The sequence below is a fragment of the Kogia breviceps genome, chromosome 9 (genome assembly GCF_026419965.1).
Source record: "Kogia breviceps isolate mKogBre1 chromosome 9, mKogBre1 haplotype 1, whole genome shotgun sequence".
NCBI lineage: Eukaryota > Metazoa > Chordata > Mammalia > Artiodactyla > Physeteridae > Kogia > Kogia breviceps.
Window position 1 is genome coordinate 53,296,190 of NC_081318.1, and position 21,976 is coordinate 53,318,165.

At 36.1% G+C, this 21,976-nt stretch overlaps 1 protein-coding gene across 1 annotated transcript in view; it reads left to right on the plus strand.

Annotated features, from left to right (window-relative positions):
• The window catches only part of ZNF804B (zinc finger protein 804B), a 472,716-nt gene that overhangs the window by 345,426 nt on the left and 105,314 nt on the right, over positions 1-21,976 (plus strand). The gene's annotated exons all lie outside the window — the stretch shown is intronic.

A 21,976-nucleotide genomic window follows, 5' to 3' on the forward strand; every position in this document is an offset into this window, starting at 1 on the left:
ATTCCATCCTTCCAAAAATTCATGCAGTCCTGGCACAAGGAAGCAAATAGTAGACCCCTTCTTGAAACACAAGCTGGCAGGAGCAAAGGGGCTTATATAGGCATCTTCAACATTACATGAAGTCAGCACTGATGTTCATCTGGAAAATACCACTTCAAAACATCCATTGCTGACAGCTGGTATATTTTGGGACTAGATTTGACTCCATTATTAATGGTCCATATCTGTGTCATAATTATTATTAAATATTTTGAATACTGTAGGTTGCTGTGCCATTGGAAAACCTGATTCTATGATTAGAATGGTAGGGCCCAGGAAGCTACAAATGTATAAGAAAATGCATTCTCATTGAGGTGATTCTTGTCTTGTTAAGAGAAGTGGCTAGGAATCTGTTGGCCTGACCTCCAGTCCCACTTTTTGTACTAGTTAAATCTCTACTCTTAGCTAGGTCACTTAACTGTCTCTGCATCTCAGTTTACCTGGAAAGTGTGAGTTTTAAGAGGGTTTAAAAGACGTAAGAGCTATAGAGGTCATAGATCCTTCTAATAGCCCTTTCATTTCTAAAGTGATAATTCTATATTTGGTCATTGCTAATAACCGTCAATAGATGGAGTTGGGAAATTAAGTGCTTCTACCAACAGACAAAATGGGAAAGCTTGAAAAGAGGCAAAATAGTGAGCCGTGTTCTGGAAAAGGAGAGAGAAGGAGAGCCTGGATCAAGCTTTCTGAAGAGCTAATCTTTCCTGGAGTACATTGTAGGCTCTTTGGATGGTGTCTCAATACTGTGATGCCCTTAAATAGTATTCTGTGAGTTTCTACTTATGAAGCTAGTACACACCTTAAGCAGGTGAGAAATTGAGATCTGGACTTAAGGTGTGTTAGTCAAAAGAGAAAAGGATACGTTATTAAAAATTAAACTAAAATTAATATATTAGAACTAGTATAACTGCTATAGAATATACTGGAGTAGACATTTTATAGAGAAAAGAAAAAGACGAAAGAGATCTGGAAATCAAATTATTAGATTGTGAAAAAAATCATGTTTGTTTTGATCCATTTTTCAAAGTAATTAACTTAAACACAGAAGACTCAATTGAATATCTCCTTTCCCAGCCACTGCCACATCTGAGATTTGGAATACTACATTTGATGTTTAGGTGAGAATTGGGGGGAAAAAAAGATGGCATTTCTTGACGCTTGAAACGTCTTCATTCCTAGTAAAGACTGCATGGAGATTTTGCTGTTTTATTGTATTAACTCCTTGATCCAATTTATTGTTTTATTAATTTACTTAATCTATCTCATCTATCATTGGCACCATGAACTATCCATTCCTTTGTGACTGTAAGACACATACTACGATCTAAAAATAGTTGTAAATATTAAAACACCTGTGGTCTCTCTTCCTAAGAAGCAAATTAATCGCCAATGTGGAACTGGGCTCACAGAAAATAACTTATTTCATTGAGTAGAGAGACCACAGGTGTTTTTCATGATTACTGTCATTAAGTTTCATCCTTCACAATGTGTTTCTGGCTACAAGATGGTAAATGAATTTACTACAAAATGTATACAAAACTCTTGTATGTACAAAAATGTACAAAACTCTTAAGTATTCAAGAATATAGACCAAGATGTGACAGAGAATGGGCATCTAAGTAAATCTATTCTGACCTCTTAAAAAAGCAATTTCCCTCAAAATAAGTGGCAGCCTCCCAAGAACCCTGTCTCAAGAGCCTTTGGTTTGAGCTGTAAATCCAGAGCACTAGTAGGCAGGGGAGAAGGAGGTGCAGGAGAATCCACACTCATGGACCATCTTTGCTGTTGAAGATCTACCTGCAGGGAGGAACATTGTGTAAGGATTAAATCACAGGATGCAGATATGGTTTTGTTTGTTGGTTTGTTTGCCTGTTTTTCAGGTACGGGTGTTAGACATTATTGAAAAACCAGGGGCATTAATTTTGATAATCCTTTTTTTACTTTCTCTTGTTTAACTGTTAACATATGAATTACACTAGTAGAAATATCAAGTTAAACCATCCTGGTGTTCCTGGGGTTAACACAACTTGGACAATATGCACTATTATTTATATTGATTTATAAATAATTTACATGGTTTATATTGATTTATTATTTATATTTATATGGATTTGGATATTTTAGAGTTTTCCTACATTTTTTTTTTACCATGAAAGTATTTATTTGTGTTAATCATAAGTCAGTAAGACCAGCACAGACAGACACGGCCTCTACAGCTCTGGAAGGGGTTTTATGTTTATAAACATAGCCACATGCTCACCGTAGGTGGGGCTGGTAGACCATTGGGCTAGTGAAACCACTGCCAGAACCACAGAGACTCCCCCTCACAGCTGGGGCCGAGCTGTGTCCCCAGGCTTCATCACTCCCCTGAGAAGCCTCCAAAATCTGAGCTCAGTTCAGGAAGGACCGGATTGGTACTGACTGGCCTGAGTCAGTGCCTCAGTTCTCCTTTGGGTCTAGTTTTGCAATTGTTGGCCGAAATCCCAACTAAAATTCTAAATTAGAAAGTATGGAGATTTAAAGCCCAAAACATTCAAAATATCATCCACATGCTTCTTATCCCTTGGGGCTGCATGGAGTAAATTAAGAATTCACTTGCATTTCCCCAAATATCAGCATCTACTCCCATCATCAAGATGACAGTCCCAGATATTTTGTGAGTTGGAGTTTTCCCATATATTTTTAAGTGAGATAAGGGAGATAATTTCTTTATCTTTCGTAGCAAGGAGTCAACTAATACACTTTCAAACTACAGCACATTTTTCTTTAAACTACCAATTTGGTTTTCAACTTGTCCTTACTTTAGGGAGATATTTTAGGAAATCATAGATCTTATTAAGAAAACATTTGTCTAAAGTTCAGCAATTTCTTCAGCTTCAGTGTACTTCCTTTTCTTCTGCTAAATTCAAATAAAATAAAACATTTTTAGGTAAAAATTTGAACATTCTGGACACATGCAGAAAGAGGTGTCCAAAATAATGGTCTTACATTTTTAAATGATCACTATTTCTCAGTTTTAGATCATTTAAAATTTTATTCTCTCAGTCTTTTCTATTGCTAAATTTTTTCATAAACATGCCTTAATCTTTCAAGAAAAAAAAAAGCTGTATTCTTTATAGAAAATACAAGATATAGTTACTTATTTTCTTGCTGTTAATATCAACTAAACCTAATTCACCTCGATATTTTCTTGTTCCAAAATGTAGTCTAAATTACTATTGCTGCTGATTGACATCTTTGTGTATATCCTGAGCTTATGCCAGCTAATGTTCAAATGACAAGCACCCGTAGGGTGTGAAGGCTGGAGTGTATTCCAGATCATTGGCCATTTGCTCTGACTGGCCTTTCCCATGTCCCTTAGTCCTTAAGCATTTTGGATATCATCCATGGGTGTATGCATAGATATTAGCAACAAAAACTAAAATGTCATATCTTTTTTTAAATGAAGATTATAAACTATTTTAATATTATTAGATATCCATCATTTTACTCTGTTGTTATGAGTCTGGCTTTATACCTATATCGATTTTTCTATCTCACATATAAGTGAGATCACACAGTATTTGTCTTTCTGTATCTGGCCTATTTCACTTAGTATAATGTCCTTTAGGTTTAATGGTGGTTACCAGAGGCTGGGGTATGGAGGAAAACTGGAGAGGAAGGATGGAAGGAAGGAAGGATGGAAAGAAGGAAGGAAGGGAAGGAGGGAGGGAGGAAGAATGAAAGAAAGAAAGAAAAGAAAGAAAAGGGGGGAGAGAAAGAAAGCAAAAGAGAAAAAGAAAAGCAAGGGAGGGAGGAAGGAAGGAAAAGAGATAAAGAGAGAAAGAGGAAGGAAAGAAGGGAGGGAGGAAGGAAAAATGAATAGTGGTTGCCAGGGGCTGGGAGAGGAGTGTCACGGGCATTATTATTTAGTGGATACAGAGTCTTAGCTTTGCAAGATGAAAGAGTTCCAGAGATGGCTGGTTGTGAGGGTTGAACAAAAATATGAATGTATTTAATACCACTGAACCGTACACTTAAAAATGATTGATAGCAAGTTTTACGTATATCTTACCACAATTTTTAAAAAAGGCATGATGGCAAAAAAAATTATTAGATGCTAAGACTAAAAAGCATACTATTTTGTAAATATCTTATGTTCTTTACACAAGCATGAAAATTACATGTGCTCTATAAGTTCATGTATCACATGGTTGTTTGAAACTTTGGGAGGGCTTCAGTCAGATGATCGGACAACAGCCTGAGTAGAATGAGGGATGGAGAAGTGAGGAAAGCACAGAGAGGACAGGAGACTGAACTTCCAGGAGGTTTTAAACCAACAGGGGTCCCACAAAGGAAAGAGGGCTGAGTTGTTCAGCTTCTGGTTTGATGCCTCTAACTGGCTGCTCCGTGGTACTTCACGCTGGATGAATCTGACACATCCGTGTGATCATCCAGCCTGAAAGACAAGAGTCAGCCCAGATTCCTCCCTTTGCCAAATGCCCCGTGTTACTGTCTTCGCTGAATATCTCACCACCTCTCACTCGGATAATTGCAAAAGGCTCCTCCTACCTGGCCTCCCATTCTCTGATCTGCCTTCCAATCTGCTGTCAGCAAGTCTTCTAAAATGCACACCTGATTGTTTTGTTCTCTGCCGCTGCTTTTCTCCATTTTCTATAAAATCACGCTGTGTCGTGGCATGGGCGCCCTTCATCACCTGGCTTTTTTTTTTTGCTCTCGCCAGCCTTCCTCGCCCTGTGTTCCCTCCACCTTGCAGTCTTGCCGTTAGTACTCCAACCACCCTGAACGCCTTGCACTTTTCTAAACATAAGTCTCTCTTGTGTCTTTATGACATTTCTCACTCTATGATCTTTGCCTAGAATGCCTTCTTTGATTATGAACACTTGCTTTCTTTTTCTTTTTTCCCCCCAACCTTTTCTATAAATATTGCCCTTTCTAAGAAGTTTCCTGACCTCCTCTTTCACAGGAGGAATTTATTTCCCTGGCATGTGTTCCCTTGTATGCTTTAATGTTACTTCCTTTATAGTGTTTACAATGGTATCACACTTGTTTGTTCATTTGTCTCATCCTCTCCCCTAGATTATATCCCCTTCCAGATAGGAATCATGTTTTCATTTTTGTAAATTCTTATTTGCCTGTATATTAGACGTACTTAATATAAAATTTACAATGAGTGAATACAAGTGAAAAATGACATTTCTTTGAAAAGATGTGGTATGGTATCGACAGGAGAACCAGACTTTAAAGTCTTGGCAGGCATTTTATGATGGTTTGAACTTGTCATATTATAATCCTCTCTGATAATCCATTACATTGCTATAAAATGGAAATAATAACACACACTTCTGAACATGGCTGTGAGAGTAAAATGAGATAAGGTACCTGAAAATGCCAGGAATGCATAGTAGGTATTCAAAAAAGTATTGACACTTTTCCTTTTTTTTTTTTGCGGTACGCGGGCCTCTCACTGTCGCGGCCTCTCCCATTGCGGAGCACAGGCTCCGGACGCGCAGGCTCAGCGGCCATGGCTCACGGGCCCAGCCGCTCGGCGGCATGTGGGATCTTCCCGGACCAAGGCACGAACCCGTGTCCCCTGCATCGACAGGCAGATTCTCAACCACTGCGCCACCAGGGAAGCCTCACTTTTTCTTTATCTCTGGGTCTTGGTAGAAGCTTGCCTCATCTGGAGAGAGTTTTATTATTATTATTATTATTAATTTCTTTAATTAAATGGTTGCTTTTGTACCACTTCCCTTAGACAGACAATGTTAAAACAGATTTCCTTTAGAAATTATCTCTAAGTTTGGAAAAAAATGAGAGTTGTAAGTATATATCAGTATACATCAAGACTGAAGTTCTACACCTGTCGAGGACAAAATGGCTCAAGTGACTCAAGTGATTGTGCCTTACCTTTCTTCTCCAAAGAGGACAATTACTGGGCTTCTCATTGCTGCAGTGAGAGTGATTCAGAACCTGATAACTAGTGAGAGAGAAGTAAGGAGGAAAAGCCAGTGATGGGATTTACCCTTCTTCCTTTTCCCTTTTCTTCTCACACATGATTCTAATCACACTCTTGTCCTTGAGACCAGCACAGAGGTAGAAGGAGAGGAATAACAAAACCGATGTGGGACAGGCCTTCTGCTAGGGTTGCTGTTTATATTTAAGCCAAGGACACACACACAAAAGATAGGACTTGCTGATAACAGGGCCTGGGGTAGCTCCCTACATATATGGGATACAATTAGGTTGGACATAGTTAAATGCAAGATTTCTCTTATTCTTTCAAATCATTTTAAACACAAATAGTGTTATCTGAAATACAAATTAATTAACACATCCTATGTAATAAAAAGGAAATGTCAAGATTTCCTAAGCTAATCAGTGATTCATCTTTCTCAACTATCACTTATCCTCCCCAATTAGCGAGAAAGCTTTTGATTGTTGTAGCTGTCATTTTCTCTTTTCATAAGCTGTAAAACATGTACTCAAAAGCTTCTTTGATGAACATATTGTCACCTACTAAAATGTAATGGGACATGAATTTTTTTTCAACAAAATGAAAAAGAATAAAAGTCTTTGATAATAGTATTCTTTGATGTTATAAAAGTTATCAGACTTCCAATCTGGTGCCTGCAATTTTGAAAAGGATCCATTAATCACAGTGGAGTAATTATCTTTGGCAGTCATCCTTCTCTGAGTCATGAAAAGCCAGTCTGAAGGGGAATGTTATTATAGAGTTAAGGGGAATAGAATATTCATGGTGTTTGGTGAAGAAAGAGTTCCAAGTACAAAAAGCTGTATTTAAAAGACAGTGTGTAGTGAAATAAGCACAGCGCCATAATCATGTAATGACCTCCAGAGCTTAATCCTGTGTCTACTGAATTGACATTGACCTTTCAACATGAACAAGGGACTGGGTGTTGCACAGTAGATTGTGTGCAGATGCACATCAAGATTTCCTAGATGTAACCATATTAAGCTTCACTCAACTCCCCAGGTGTGACTCACTTTAAAAATAAACTCATATACTAAATAGATGGAAGGCACATCAGGCCAAAGGTTTCTCTAGTGCCTGGTTCAAACATTTTTCATCTTCTCTTTTGTTTCTGCTCACTTATGTAGAGAAAGTAAAAGACAGGTCAGGTGAGAACTTGACGCAGAGCCAGGAAAGCAGGTATAATTTGAAAAATTACTTTCAAAAAAGGCTGAGAATAGATAATTGAGGCTAAAGTAGAAAATATACTGTAAAGTTGATACTGTCAATTAGATGAACTTGTCAAATATACTTAGCTTAATGACTAACAGCATAAAATGCAATTGATGGAAATTAATAGCCTGTTCTTTCAATATTTTGGAATATATGTATTCATTTCTGAAAACTTCATAGGGATGTTCTTCTTATGACAACAGGCCTAATTTAACCCTAACCCCAGCTTGGGGCTTAACAAAGGAATATATCTCAACAGACTCACAGGATGAATATAGTTTGAATTATTTTCTTTGCTCTAGCGTCTAACTCTTTTATGAGATCCAGACTCTGGTTCAGACAGCTGCTAAATGATCCAGACTTGTTCAATTTAACAATGTTAGTCACTGGATTCCTTATCTCTCTAAAGCAGGGGTCCCCAACCCCCAGGCCGCAGACTGGTCCCGTCCTTGGCCTGTTAGAAACCGGGCCGCACAGCAGGAGGTGAGGTGCAGACGAGTGAGCGTAGTCTGAACAATTCCCCCTCCAGCCCCTGTCTGTGGAAAAACTGTCTGCCACGAAACCGGTCCCTGGTGCCAAAAAGGTTGGGGACCGCTGCCCTAAAGTAAATCGTCATATAGTATTTTGTTTAAATTAAAGGTACTGCCCTCCATAAGATCACCTCAACTCAAAATCTCATAGTCACCTTTATCTCCTGAATCCCCTCTTTAATCCTCCATCCTCATCCTGTTGCCAAGTTCTGTCAGTTTCATGTCTGAAACACCTCTCAGATCATTTTCTCTTTTCTACGCTCAGGAACATTGCATTAGATTCTGCTCTCATCTTTTCTAACATTGATAATTACTCTGACCTTCTAACTGATGTCTTGGTCCTATTCTCACCCACTCTAATTCTGCTTCTAACTGCTGACAAAATAATCGTACAGAATATAAATCTTCTCCCCTTGCTTAAAATGCCTACTTATTTTTCAGTGCATTACAGTTTATATTTATTGAAGCATATGTTATCTTCTAATATGACCCCAAACTGTTTTCCTAAGTTCCTCTCCTACACTTCTTTCTTCCCTTCTCCAATCCACCTTTTCACCCTCCATGTGTTGGAAAAAGCTTTTCCTCTACTAAAAGTTCACGTTCACAACCTTACATGATGTCTTTCTACACCTGGCAAATGAATAGTCATTCTTCAGGACTCTGTTCAAATGTCCCTTTTCTGTGACAAATTTTCCTAAAACCCCACGAAAGATCAACCACTTCCTGCCATGAACTTCATCAGTACTTTTAGAAAATACTTATCTATCATATAATACATAGCTTGTTCCTAAACTTGCTGATTGCCGGGATCACTTGAGTAACTTTTAAACAAAAGAACTACACATTCCAGGACTCTTCTCTTCATTTCTGAGTTATTTCTGGGGATGGAGTCCCAGAAGCTTCCAGTACTTGAATGCAATGGATTTGCTTAGGCATCTCTTTATTCCCAACCTCAACCTTGTACACAAAAGGACATTAGTGAGTGTTGGCCAAAGAAAAGGTGAACTCCATTAGTCATTCAGTCCTCCAATCACATCTACAAGTTCACTCTGCCCTCATTTTCAACCTTAATCTGGAGATAGCTTGGGTTAGTACCTACTGAAGCCCAGAGTGGATGAGCAACTGGAAATCCCATGGGCCACAGAACTTTGTAGTGTCAAAGAGCTCATTACAGAGTGAATTGAACAAGGGCTTTGGAGAAGGATAGAGCCTGGATTTACCATTTTCTAGTTCTGTGATCTTGGACATGTTACCCAATTAATCTGAACAGCAGTTTTTTCTCATGTGAAATTGTTATAAGATTACATTGCTATAGAGAGTTGGGAGAATTAAAGTAGTTGGTGAAGTAAAGCACTGAAAAGAATAGGTGTATATTAAATGGTGGCTCCTATTATTACAAACCTTTAATGATCTTCACTAACTTCATAAGTCAATACCTGATAATATTTCATAAATGAGTACTTTCTTCCAATATTTAACTCTGAAATCTTTAACTATGAGCATAGAATTATGCTCACTGACTTGGAATAAAGTACTTACATAGCTTCTGCTCACTAATCCTTTAACAGGAAAATATTCAGGGTAAAGTAAAAACTCTCCATCCATGGTTTAAAATCCTGCATCAGTTAGAGAAAGTTTAAGAATGAGAATCAACTTAAAGAATTTAATTATTTGGAAAGTTCCTCAGACAGCCATCCTTTCTACAGGGTCATGGGAACACTTTATGAGCACTCAAAGCAAAGCAAAGTCCAAATCAAGCTAATATCTGGTATAAAGATAGCTACCTAGCTGAGTGATGATGTAAGAGCATTTGTGTGGCCAAATGATGCTGTGACATTCATATCTACTCATCATTTTCTCTTCATCTTGATACCTTTAAACGATGGTAATTCCAGGGCAGACACTATCCTTTAGAATATCCCATTCCTAAACATATTTCTGAAAGAGTTCTTAATTGATCATTGATAGTGAATTATTTTGGCTTAATTTGGCTTGGACAATCTAAAATTTTGGCAACTGCACTTTGGGACAGCATTTCCTGTGATGTCTGTTTATACTTTGTATGTGTGCATGTGTGCGATAAATCAGTGTCTCTCCTGTCACATTCCATCATGTCACACTAATAAAATTTGACATGCTCTGGGACGTGGTGATAAATAACCGTATGTGGTGACAACTTGGAGAATGCTTACAAATTATGCTCAGCAGTGGTTTCAGAACCTTATGTGTACTTCCAAGTTGTTGAAGTAACCCTTACAAAATAAAATTCTCCAGCCATGAAAAGATCAATTTAGGACTTTAGTACAAAAATCACCGAGAGAAATTCACATTAAGCTTTATCAATAACCATTAAATAACACAGGGTGATAAAATGGAACATACTTAATATTGCAAAAAAGACATACCGTATTTTATATGAATGAGGATACCAGAGCTATTAAGACACTGATCAGAAAAAATAAAGACATTTATCATAGTTTAAAGTAACTTAATCTGTATGTTTTTTTCTTTTGGTTGGCTTTTGGATGAGTCTGTCTCTTGAAATAGTCATTATTTATATACTATGGAACTACCTTCTGAACTGAATGCTCTGTCCATGCTAAGCACTTTATAGCACCTAGTTTTGCTGCCATCCTGTATCATTATTACCATTCGCTAGTTGAAGAATCTGAGGCTGAGACAGTGGAATTAGTGAGTCCAAAAGTCACACAGCTAATAAGTAGTGGAGAGAAGATTAGAATCTGAATATTTCGTGCTCTTTGCAAAAACTGAAATTTCCTGGTTCTGCTACTCGCTTGTCCCCATTAGACCAAGTTGAACATCCTGTCAGGACACCATATCCTTGTGGCACTCAAATCCCCTTTCCTGGAGAACTTTCCTCATGGCTAGGATTCCATTCACCAGGAGGGAAGGGCTGGTGACTTCTGCCTGAGAGCTGAGGACTGACTCTCACAGCTGTGTGGAGAGACCTTTGTCACCTGGGAAAACATACTGTGCAGTTCTGCTCTGATTAGCAGCACAGCATGACTTCTGAAATCAAGCAATTTCTAAACCCAACAGGATTCATCTAGAGAAAGCCCTGTCAACACTCTTCTTGAACCTACACATACTAAATTTGGTGCTAAGCTTTGAAACTGAAGCCCACAGAACATTCCCTAGGTGGAATGAACTCAACATGCTACAATTTTATATTAAAAACAATTATCCTGTTAGAATAAACTGATGTTCCTGAAACAATGGCTAAGGCAATATAGAGTATTCATGATTTTATTAGTATTTAACTTGAAGGTGGTAAAAGTGGAATTAAAATGATTAAAGAAACAAAGGCTTTATTGCTTTCATTTAAAAGTTTTTTTTGGGGGGGCTTCCCTGGTGGCGCAGTGGTTGAGAATCCGCCTGCCAATGCAGGGGACACGGGTTCGTGCCCCGGTCCGGGAAGATCCCACATGCCGCGGAGTGACTGGGCCCGTGAGCCATGGCCACTGAGCCTGTGCTTCCGGAGCCTGCGCTCCGCAACGGGAGAGGCCACAACAGTGTGAGGCCCGCATACCGAAAAATAAATAAATAAAAAATAAAAGTTTTTTTTTTCTGAACGGGAAATTTTTAATAAAGAATTTCTTGCCTTTGTACGGAGAATTGGCAAAATGTCCCCAAATTTGGGTAAAAGTGAATGAACGTCATTAATTCCAGTTTGAACAGGTATTAAATTATGAAAGCATTCACTCATACTTTCTGACCTAGGAAATATATTATCATAGTGATTTATAAATGGTTAATTTCTATACCAATACAGGATAGTGAATTTTATCCCACATTTATTACATGTAACATGATTTCTCATAAGTAACATGTTGATAATGGCTTACATAGAGAGTGACTGGACAATGTGATGGTTAAGAAGAACTTATTTAAGATTCAACATATGATGTATTATTTTGACATTCTAATAATATCAATTATTCTGGAATCAGCTTAATGTATGTACTTTAGTCTGTAGCATGTAGACAACATCACTACTAGGGGAAAAGAGAAAAGTTTTATTGAATGTGAATATAACTTGCCACAACTGGTCACTATTTTGAAAAAGAAATATAAATATGTATCTTCCTAGCCCTCTTCCTTCTTCTTTTACTTTTTTTCAAAGATTCAATTCCCCAGTTAGTTCTGAAGCTTTATTAGAAATTCATCTTATGACCGTATGCAGGACTTTAAGTTGGGGTTGGAAGTGACTATACCATCTAACCCTGTTGTTTTTCAAATGCATTTTAGCTATAGGACCAAAGTCAAACTCCTAGGTAGCTTTTGAGCCAAAAATAGAATCTAGGAAAATACAGTGCAATTGTTGATTCAATGCACTGTAATGTAGATATCAAATAAATTTTCTCTCCAGTTTGGAAAAAAAATGCTCCTTAATTCTTTTCATTTACAAACACCTTTTATTTTTTCCAATAGTGAAACCACAGCTGCCAACAGAGGCCACCAGCAGCCTTAAAAACTTTCACACTTGTAGCCAAAGATAGGAGCTCAGTATTCCTTAACTTAAAAGCTTTGTTTAGTGTATGTCACTTTTTAAATTGAGGAACTCTTCTTTTTCTTTTCCCTTTTTTCCTTTTTTGGGGGGAGGGGTGGGGAGTGGGGCCTTAATGTATCAATTTGTTGTCTCTGTGACAGAGAAAATGTTAAAAAAAAAAATCAGCCAATGCAATGACGGTATACAGTTTTGCGAAAGATGGGAAAAGTGAGTTAACTCTAATGCTCCCATGTCATTTAGTGTTATTCTTCTTTCCTTTGCTTATTTGTCTTATTTCCATCACTCCTGGGTTATCAGTAGAAAATCTAGCTAACAAAAGGCAGTTATAACTGAAAGTGTTATCTAGATGTAAGAATAAATATATCTTTATGAATAATTTATGAATTTTCAATGTATTATCTAGAGTTTGAGTAGACAGTAGAGCAGTGGCTTGAATCTATAACTTCCTCATAAATCTTTTCCACATAGAGCTTCAAGTGAAAAAAAAAAAAAAGATTATCCTAAATGCAGATATTGTCTTTTTAATCAGTTAGGACTATTTTCTTCTTTCACTTTTCCTTTATTCTTTCATTGCCCTTTTCTTCCTTCTTCTCTTCTTCTCTGCTTTCCTTCCTTCTTTTCTCCCTTCCTTCTCTTCTCTATTCTTTCCTTCCATCCCTCCTTCCTTCCTTCATTCCTTCCCCCAAGATATGTTGGCAAATATTACCTGATGTTTTCACACAAGGGAATGACCATTTTGCATTTTCTTAGTTTGAAAGGATTTTTTTTAGCAGCTAAACCAGTATCTGTCACACAGTGCTTCCTGAAGCATCCTTTAAGAGCAAAAAATATATATCACTCAACATTAACAACATTGCATCATACATTTGAAAGTTGCTGAGAGAGTAAATCTTGAAAGTCCTCACCATAAGAAGAAAGAATTTGTAACTGTATGAGGTGATGGTATTAACCAAACTTATTGTAATCATTTCACTTCACATATATATAGCAAATCATTATGTAGTACACCTAAAACTAATACAATGTTGTATGTCAATTTTATCAAATAAGCCTGAAAAGTATAAATAAAATGTGCCACCCAGAATACTCATTTTGTATTCAAATGAGTTTTTATAATATTGCATTGTCTACTATAAAACAATCTAGAAGAGTCTTACTGACATTAGCATATAAAGGGTCCTGAGAATAACTGCAAAAATATCTTTCTCTCACCCATTAACATCATGTGGCACTGCTTTCCCAGGCACAGCAATTTAAGAAACACTGAACTGAGCCAATTATAGTTGTATGTCACCATTCATGTGATCTCATAAGTGTCCCATTTCTTTACATTTCTGAGGAAAGTATCATGGGGAATTGGGTAAAATTATGAGTAAATTAATTTTGACAGATTAGATATTTTGTGAAGCAAGCAGAATGTTTAACAAGCTTGGTTCTGTTGTCATAGACTGAGGGAAGCTCCCAGGGAGACCTCAGGAACTTATATGATTCTCTTGGTGTTGTGTGTGGCAAAAGGGCACAGCATAGTTTTTGTTCTTGATGTTGACATTCCCAGTAACTCTCTCCATCATGCCTTTAAACAATATTGAAAAAAAAATGTTCTCTTTATGTGTTTATTTCAATTCCAGACTTATCTTTATCTTTACTATTTTGATGACGAACTTTCTAACATTTATAACAGGCTTCTCTATTTTCTTAAAGACTATAATAATATAATTTTGACGGTTTAGATGCATGGCAAACCCTCTTTTACTGTACTGAACATTAATACTAATGTCTATAACCTGTAGGTATTAAGGACCATTTGTTTCTATGCTAAATAATGAGAATAATAATTTAATAATGACAATTTACCAAGTGTTTTCTATGTGACTGGCTGTGTACCACATATTTCACTTGTTATATCATTTAATGCTCACAGTAGCTATATATGTCATTATTTCCACCTTATTTTTAAATATGAGTAAACTGTGTTTCATTAAGATCAAATAGCTTACCCAGTATTACACAGCTAATGGGTAGAACAGTCAGGATTCAAACCCAGATCTACCAGATTCAAAGCTTGTATTCTAAACTGATTATTCTGCCTCATACTTCAACTAGAAATCTACAAATGGAATTAGTTTGATTGTTTATAGTATTTTCTGCCTTTCCTCCCATGTAGAAATATATGTATAACTGAGGCACTCCATCCACCACTGAGCTATCTCTAAATTTTAGGTATTCTGCTAATGAGACATGGACTCTACAGATAGTGAAGTGTCTGGGGTCTTTAAAAGGTATGGAGGATACACAGAGTAATTACAGAAGGTGAGAAACACAAGAGAATTAGATTGAATTGATGAGGATAATGATAAAATTTTATTTCACAAAAACATAAAAAATGGCAAATTAAAATGAGGGAAATAAAAGAAATGAGAAAGCTTGGTGGGGGTGGGGACACATTTGTCCAGTGATAGAGATTTAAATAATTTTTTTGGAAGTCACAGACCTCTCTGACGTAGCTCAGAAGTAATCCAAGACAGGAGTTTTAGCACGGAACTTGCAGGAAGATTTTGTTTACAGATTTCTTAAAGAAGCCAAAGAAAAGGTAATCTAACAAGAACTGAATAAAGGCACCAAAAAGCAACATCTGGAATCACCTGTAGAGACATGTTTAAATGCCTGTCTTATGGATTAGCCTATATCCAGCTGAAATTAATACAAAGACTGTAAGTGTAATTAATTTTTTTCTATTTACAGTCTGTAAAGAAAATTTGCACTCCAAACAGCAGATTCTTTTTGAGAGTGTGATTGTGAAGTACTGTGCCAGTCTTAGATTCTAGAAACTCAGACTTTAAAAAATACATAAATTTGACTCAACTTCTCTGAGGAACTATGAAGTTAAACAACCCAAGTATGCAATAATATTGTTAGATGATTTTAGAGGAGAAATAAGAGAGTTCCTAAATAGAATCATTGCAAGTCAGTGTGGACCTACTGCATAGCATCCCATGTGTTTGTTATCAGAATGTGTTTTAGGTAGTTTTATAAAACATTTTACTTTACGCCTTGAAAATTACATTGTGTTTGTTTATAAAATGACTTTTATATTGCTAGAGACTCTTTTGGGCATAGAAATGATTTCAGAATGCCATCATAGTTTGCATAATTCTTAAAAAAGAGTTTCTGGACTGGCATTCTGCCCTCCCGTCCCTACACATGCAATGCTTGCAGGTTATACTGCTTAGTAGGCCATTATTTTCTTGAATATTCATTTTTGTACATCAGGATTCCAACATGAAATGAATTTCCATGCATCAGAAAAGCATGGGACTTAATCACCAAGCTGGATTTTAAACAAAGCAACTCATTCCTGACAAAGGAAGTTAGAACATATGCAGACTATACTTGCTTCTACAATGCTTTTAAAAGATTATGAACAGTTGGGATAAGAGTTGCCAAAATTAAACAATGACTTTTATGAGGAGAATAAAAGAAAAGTCCTGCTATAAAAATGCTTTAGAGTTCATTGAACTCTGCATATTCCAGCTCAGGTAGAATTGCACATTATGACATTCATTATGAAACTAGGCTTGAATCTCTAACAGAAAAATGAGGGAGCCCAAGTGATGACCATTAAATTATACAACTTGTCATAAACTCTCTTATTATTCTATTATTCGACGTAGCCTCATCTTTTATTACATCTTAAATACAAACTAAAGAAACCACCAAAAAAGACCTTTTCTAGCAAGAACAGTAAAGTAAAATAGTCATTAAAGCACAGATACAAAGATTTAATAATAACATACAGTACATATTCAAACAAAATCAGTACATTATACTTAACTTTGAGTACCAGTAATCTATATTTAAATGTGATGTTCAATAAAATGATTAGGGAAATTAATCATCTTATTAACAGAGACAGACTTATCCACTGAGAAAATATCCCATTACTCTCTCTCAAAGTGGGCATTTCTTCTTTTATTTCTCCCTTTTATAGTTTTCATAGTATGTATATACTGATTATCATATGCTTTTTCAGTGAAGTAAATCCTGTTAAGAAAACACAAACCAATGGCATGAAAATAAGTATTTGCTCACAGACCTTCTGAAGCTAAATGAAATCCCTATATGGTTATTTTTAGATATGTGGGCAAACTGTTCCACTACATTTTTTTAACACATCTCAGAGCTAAATTGAGGGAGAGAAAAAAGTTAATAAAAGGTTGAGCTCTAGTTGTGCTAATACCTCTTAATTTTTTAAATGCATTTAAAAGGGAATTTGATATTCTTTCCTTTGTGCCTCTTAAGTCCTAATGGGCAGTTGAAGCCTTCTTAGCTAATGCTATTGGGACTTGTGGTTGGTGGTTGGTTAATAAAAACTGATCCACCAAAGCCAGAGATTATGAGACATAATACATACAGAGTTTACAAATTTTAATTTAGAATATTTCTTTTTTTTTAACATCTTTATTGGAGTATAATTGCTTTACAATGGTGTGTTAGTTTCTGCTTTATAATAAAGTGAATCAGCTATACATATACATATACCCCCGTATCTCCTCCTTCTTGCGTCTCCCTCCCACCCTCCCTATCTCACCCCTCTAGGTGGTCACAAAGCACTGAGCTGATCTCCCTGTGCTATGCAGTTGCTTCCCACTAGCTATCTATTTTACATTTTGTAGTGTATATATGTCCGCACCACTCTCTCACTTCGTACCATCTTACCCTTCCTTTTGTAGTAGAGCTAAATACTTTCCTTTGAGCATGAAACTGCTTATTGGAGTGGAGTTGCATTTTGTCTCTTTTATATAAAACATATTCTAATTCATCATTCACAATTTATTTGCTTCATTCAAAGTAGAATGAGAACTTAATTGATAATTGTGAAGCAATATGAATGCCAAATCTTTCTAGATTGTTTTCTTTCTCTCCATATTTTAATGTCATTTTTCGCACATGTAATTCAATAACATCAATTCTTGAGTCTTTCCAAAGCATTGAACCTGTTTTTCATAGAAACAGCTCTTTCATTTTAAACATTTATTTTATCAGTATATAAAATATTCAATTAAAAATATAATTATAGTTACAAAAATAAGTGACATGAATAGGTTGGGGAAGAAATAGGAATAATTTATGAAAGTATACAGCTTGGCTATTGGGAAGTCAAGTGCTCAAATTCTAAAGCATGGTATACAGGAGAAGCCTTCACCGAATCCTAGGATTCAGACAGTGTGGTTTAGAAAGGACAAGAAGTTACTGGTAAGCCTTCAAGTCAGTTCTTTAGAGATCAGTTCAGAGTGCTTTTACTGAAAAATTTCAAAGGCCTCTGGATAAAATGAACAACCAACTTTCAGTGCACCTCAAATCTACTTCAACTTTCTGTTTGTACACTTAGAACTCAGAACAGATCTAGGAAATAATTATTTGGAAGGCATGTTAGCTACTGACTTTAAAATGAAATCACTAAACATTTTATTTTTTTGCAAAGTTTTGTGTGAAAACACATATTGAGTTGAATTTGGTATGACCAGAATTATAAAATTTTACTCTTTATATCAAAATGGGGGAAATAGATATTTTATCTTTTCATACTGTCATAATACCTCAAGTTTGCCGTCATGACCCAGAATGATTTGCCTAATGAATGAATGTGTTCATCATTTTTTTTAATTTAGTAATGGACATACAGATTCAGAGACTATAGCTACACCAATGTCTTTGCCCTTGTTCTTTACCATAGTGAAATTAGAGATGACTTCACCTCTAGACCTCTCTAAGCATGAGTTGGTCGTTTTTATTAAGCCTATGAATTGAGAAGGAATGGAGGTTTATTTCTTCCAGTTTACACCTGGGTGAGCTAGGAATGGAGAGGTTGGGGCACTGGAAGAAGGAAGTGCTGAACAACGTGCCTCCTTTAGTAAAAGGACACTTGAGTCCCCTATAGAATCTAACTTTGGAATTCAACGTTGTGGGCTTGTAAAGGAAAAATCACAGGAGCCATATTCTATTGTTTAAAGCAAAGCAGAATGCTCCTCTCTACCTTTCTTACTTTTCCCCCTGCAGGTACCACCTCCAGGGTGGTACTGGAGACATTCAGCCAGCTGAGCTTTCCTGAGTCAGCTCTGTGTGTCTTTACATCTCTGTACATGGGTTTCCTCTGCCTCAGAAACCCTTCCCTCATCAAGAGCCAAGCAATTGTTAACTCATCTTTCAACAGTCAGTCCAAAGGCCAGAGCCTCTAGGGTAACTCCTTTGATTTACTCCTTTGGCATTATCATATCCTGGGCCTATTTAAAAGTAACACTATAGGACAAAATAAACCAGGAAATATGCTTATGTGAATGATCAATAAGGTTAGTCTGATCTAGCCTGAAATGAACTCTGGGTTTTGGTAATTTGAAACATGTGCTTATGCTGTTCATTTCTACTTAAATAAACAGTAAAAATAACAATAATGATTGATTATATGCTGTTTAAAGAGTATAAATACTCTTAGGATATTTAAATTCATCATCTTATACTGATCCTTTCAGAACTGGACTTGTGTAATTGACCTACAGTATAGGATGGCTGTCAAAAGGCTTCATGGTCTCGTCAAATCCTGCACTGGAGGGGCACTTTGAGATCTTGGCCCCATATTTTATTATTTTATTTTATTCTATTTTATTGAAGTATAGTTGATTTACAATGTTGTGTTAGTTTGAGGTGTACAGCACAGTGATTCATATATATACATCCTTTTTCAGATTATTTTCCCTTACAGGTTATTACAAAATATTAAATATAGTTCCCTGTTCTATATAGTAGGTTCTTGTTGGTTATCTATTTTATATACATTAGTGTGTATATGTTAATCCCAACCTCCTAATGTATCCCTCCCCCCACCCTTTCCCCTTTGGCAACCGTAAGTTTATTTTCTATGTCTGTGGTCCTATTTCTGTTTTATAAATAAGTTCATTTGTATCTTTTTTTTTTTTTTAGATTCCACATATAAGTGATATCATATGGTATTTGTCATTCTCTTTCTGACTTACTTCGCTTAGTATGACAATCTCTAGGTCCATCCATGTTGCTGCAAGTGGCATTATTTCATTCTTTTTTGTGGCTGAGTAAGATTCCATTGTATAAATGTACCACATCTTCTTTATCCATTCATCTGTTGATGGACATTTAGGTTGCTTCCATGTCTTGCCTATTGTAAATAGTGCTGCAGTCACAAGACCCATATTTTAAATAAAGCTAGTCAAATAAAAGGAAGCATGGTAGATTAAGGACTGGTAACCAAGACACTCATAGAACAAATGAAGAGACAGAGGAAACTAGAATATCTAAATGAGGATTTAGAAGATGCATTTGATTTGGAAAATATAAGTTTTTGATGACCTTTGAGAGAATAGTTTCAGCAGGAGATGGAGGAGAGCAAAAGTTTGCATTAAGAGTAAATGGGTAGTAAGGAAATGATAGCAGTTAGTACAGTCTGTCTTTCAAAATGTTTAGTAGATATCACAGTCAAACTCTTCAGTTAAGCAAAAAATCATGTCTAGGGTGCTTGTGACTATGGCAGTCAACTATCTATAAATAGAAAGTCACCTGGCAATAAGGGTTGATTGTATTCCCAACAATGTATTTTTTTTTTTTTTTGCCTTGTCAGCTGTTTTACTGACTGTAGAGTCACTTTTTTTCCCACCTAAATAGAATAAACTTAAGATATCCTACCAGGTATGTTTTATAGCCATGTAACAAATTGAATGTGCTTAATTTACATTTGTAGAACTCGGTATTTGAAATATAGGTGTTTATAAATAACCAGAATTTATTGTGGTTAGGCACAACTCAGAATTGTACCTCACTCATAACTTAAAATTTAAAGCAGACTTATTCTTCTCTGCCCCTCCACTCCATTTTGAAATAATAAAACATGATCTTAGCTTAGAAATTGGCCTTTGAATGGAATAAAAGTTCCAACAAATATTTTGATATGTATATTTCATCTTCATCTGTACTCAAAGTGAATGAACTTTGAAAAGCAGAGCTAATTCTGTCACAGTATTTGGTGAAAATGCTTAAAACACAGGGGAGTGAATGATTCTAGAGGTGCCATAGAGACTCAAGGATTCTAGAAATAATTCAAGGCACTGATTGCAATTTGAAGTTGCTGCATGAGCCCTCCTGAGGCATCAGTTAATCCCTTGAACTCTTCTTGATCTACATTATTTAACAAGGGACCTAAAATTAATGGTATTACTTCTTTGATTCAATAAGTTAATGCCTGACTGTGTGAAACATGTGTCTGGCTCTCTTTGTAAATTGTGATGCAAAGTTATAGAATTTTACATTTTATCCCACCCTCAACCAATCAACAGTAATCTCTTCTTTTCCCTGTATTTTTGAATTATTATAGCGGTACCTGTATTTTCCATATTTACACAAATTTTAACATTTGAGTAATTTGACATAAGGTATTATAGACTACTGAATATCATGTAAGTATGAAAATGTTTACATTAAATCTGTATATAAAATGTTTAACAAAGCTGAACATTTGTGTATGCTGTGACCCAGCAATTTCACTTCAGAAGATACGTTAAAATATTTATACAGTTCTGTTCAATATAATCACCAACTGAAATCCACTCAAATTGAGAATGGAATGGATAAATTAATGATAATATATTCCTATAATGGGATACCACGTGAAATGAAAATGAACAAGATATCATTACAAGATATCATTACACGTAATTATATAAATTGATCTGGTAACTACAATTTTGAGTAAAAGAAACAAGACACAAAAGCACATATGCTGATGAGTCTAATTATCTATCTATCTATCTGCCTACCTACCTACCTTTCTGTTACGAACTGAACATTTATGTTCCCCCAAATTAATATCTTAAGATCTTAATCCCTGGTGTGATGTTATTTGGAGGTGGGGCCTGTGGGAGGTACTTAGGTCTAGAAGGTGCAGCCCTCGTGAATGGGATTAGTCTCCTATGAAAGCAACCTCAGGGAGCTCCCTTGCTCATCTTCCCATGTTAAGACAAAACAAGAACTGTTCACAGAACTGTTATAAATAACGCATCTTCTGAAGTGGAATTACCTTTTATGAACCAGGAAGTGGGCTCTCACCAGACACTGAGTCTGCTGATTCCTTGTTACTGGACTCCCTACACTTCAGCATTGTGAGAAATTAATGTTTAAACCACCCAGTTTATGGTATTTTTGTTATAGCATTCCAACTGTACTAAAACATGATGTATCACAGGCAATACTGGACTGTAATAGAGTTAAAAGTCAGGGTAATGAATATCTCTGGGGAGTTTGCTGTGAGAGGGTTGATGATATTATGCAGCACTGATGATTTTCTGTTTCTTGATCTGGGCGCTGGCTAGAAGGATGTGTTTACTCTATAAAAACTCATTGAGCTTATGGTTCGTTCCCTTACTGTATGTAGGTTACGTTTTAATAAAAGTTGGACTTTAAAACACATACTTGCTAAGAGAAACTTTCTAAGATGCCTGTTATGTGCCAGTTTATTCTCTATTAGCAAACAAATCAATAGAATGCAGTCTTAATATTTCAGCCTGTGAGCTTTCTGAATTCAGAATTAATTGCAATGGAAACTGCAACAAATTAACTTGAGCAGATGACATTTAATTCAAATAAGATCAA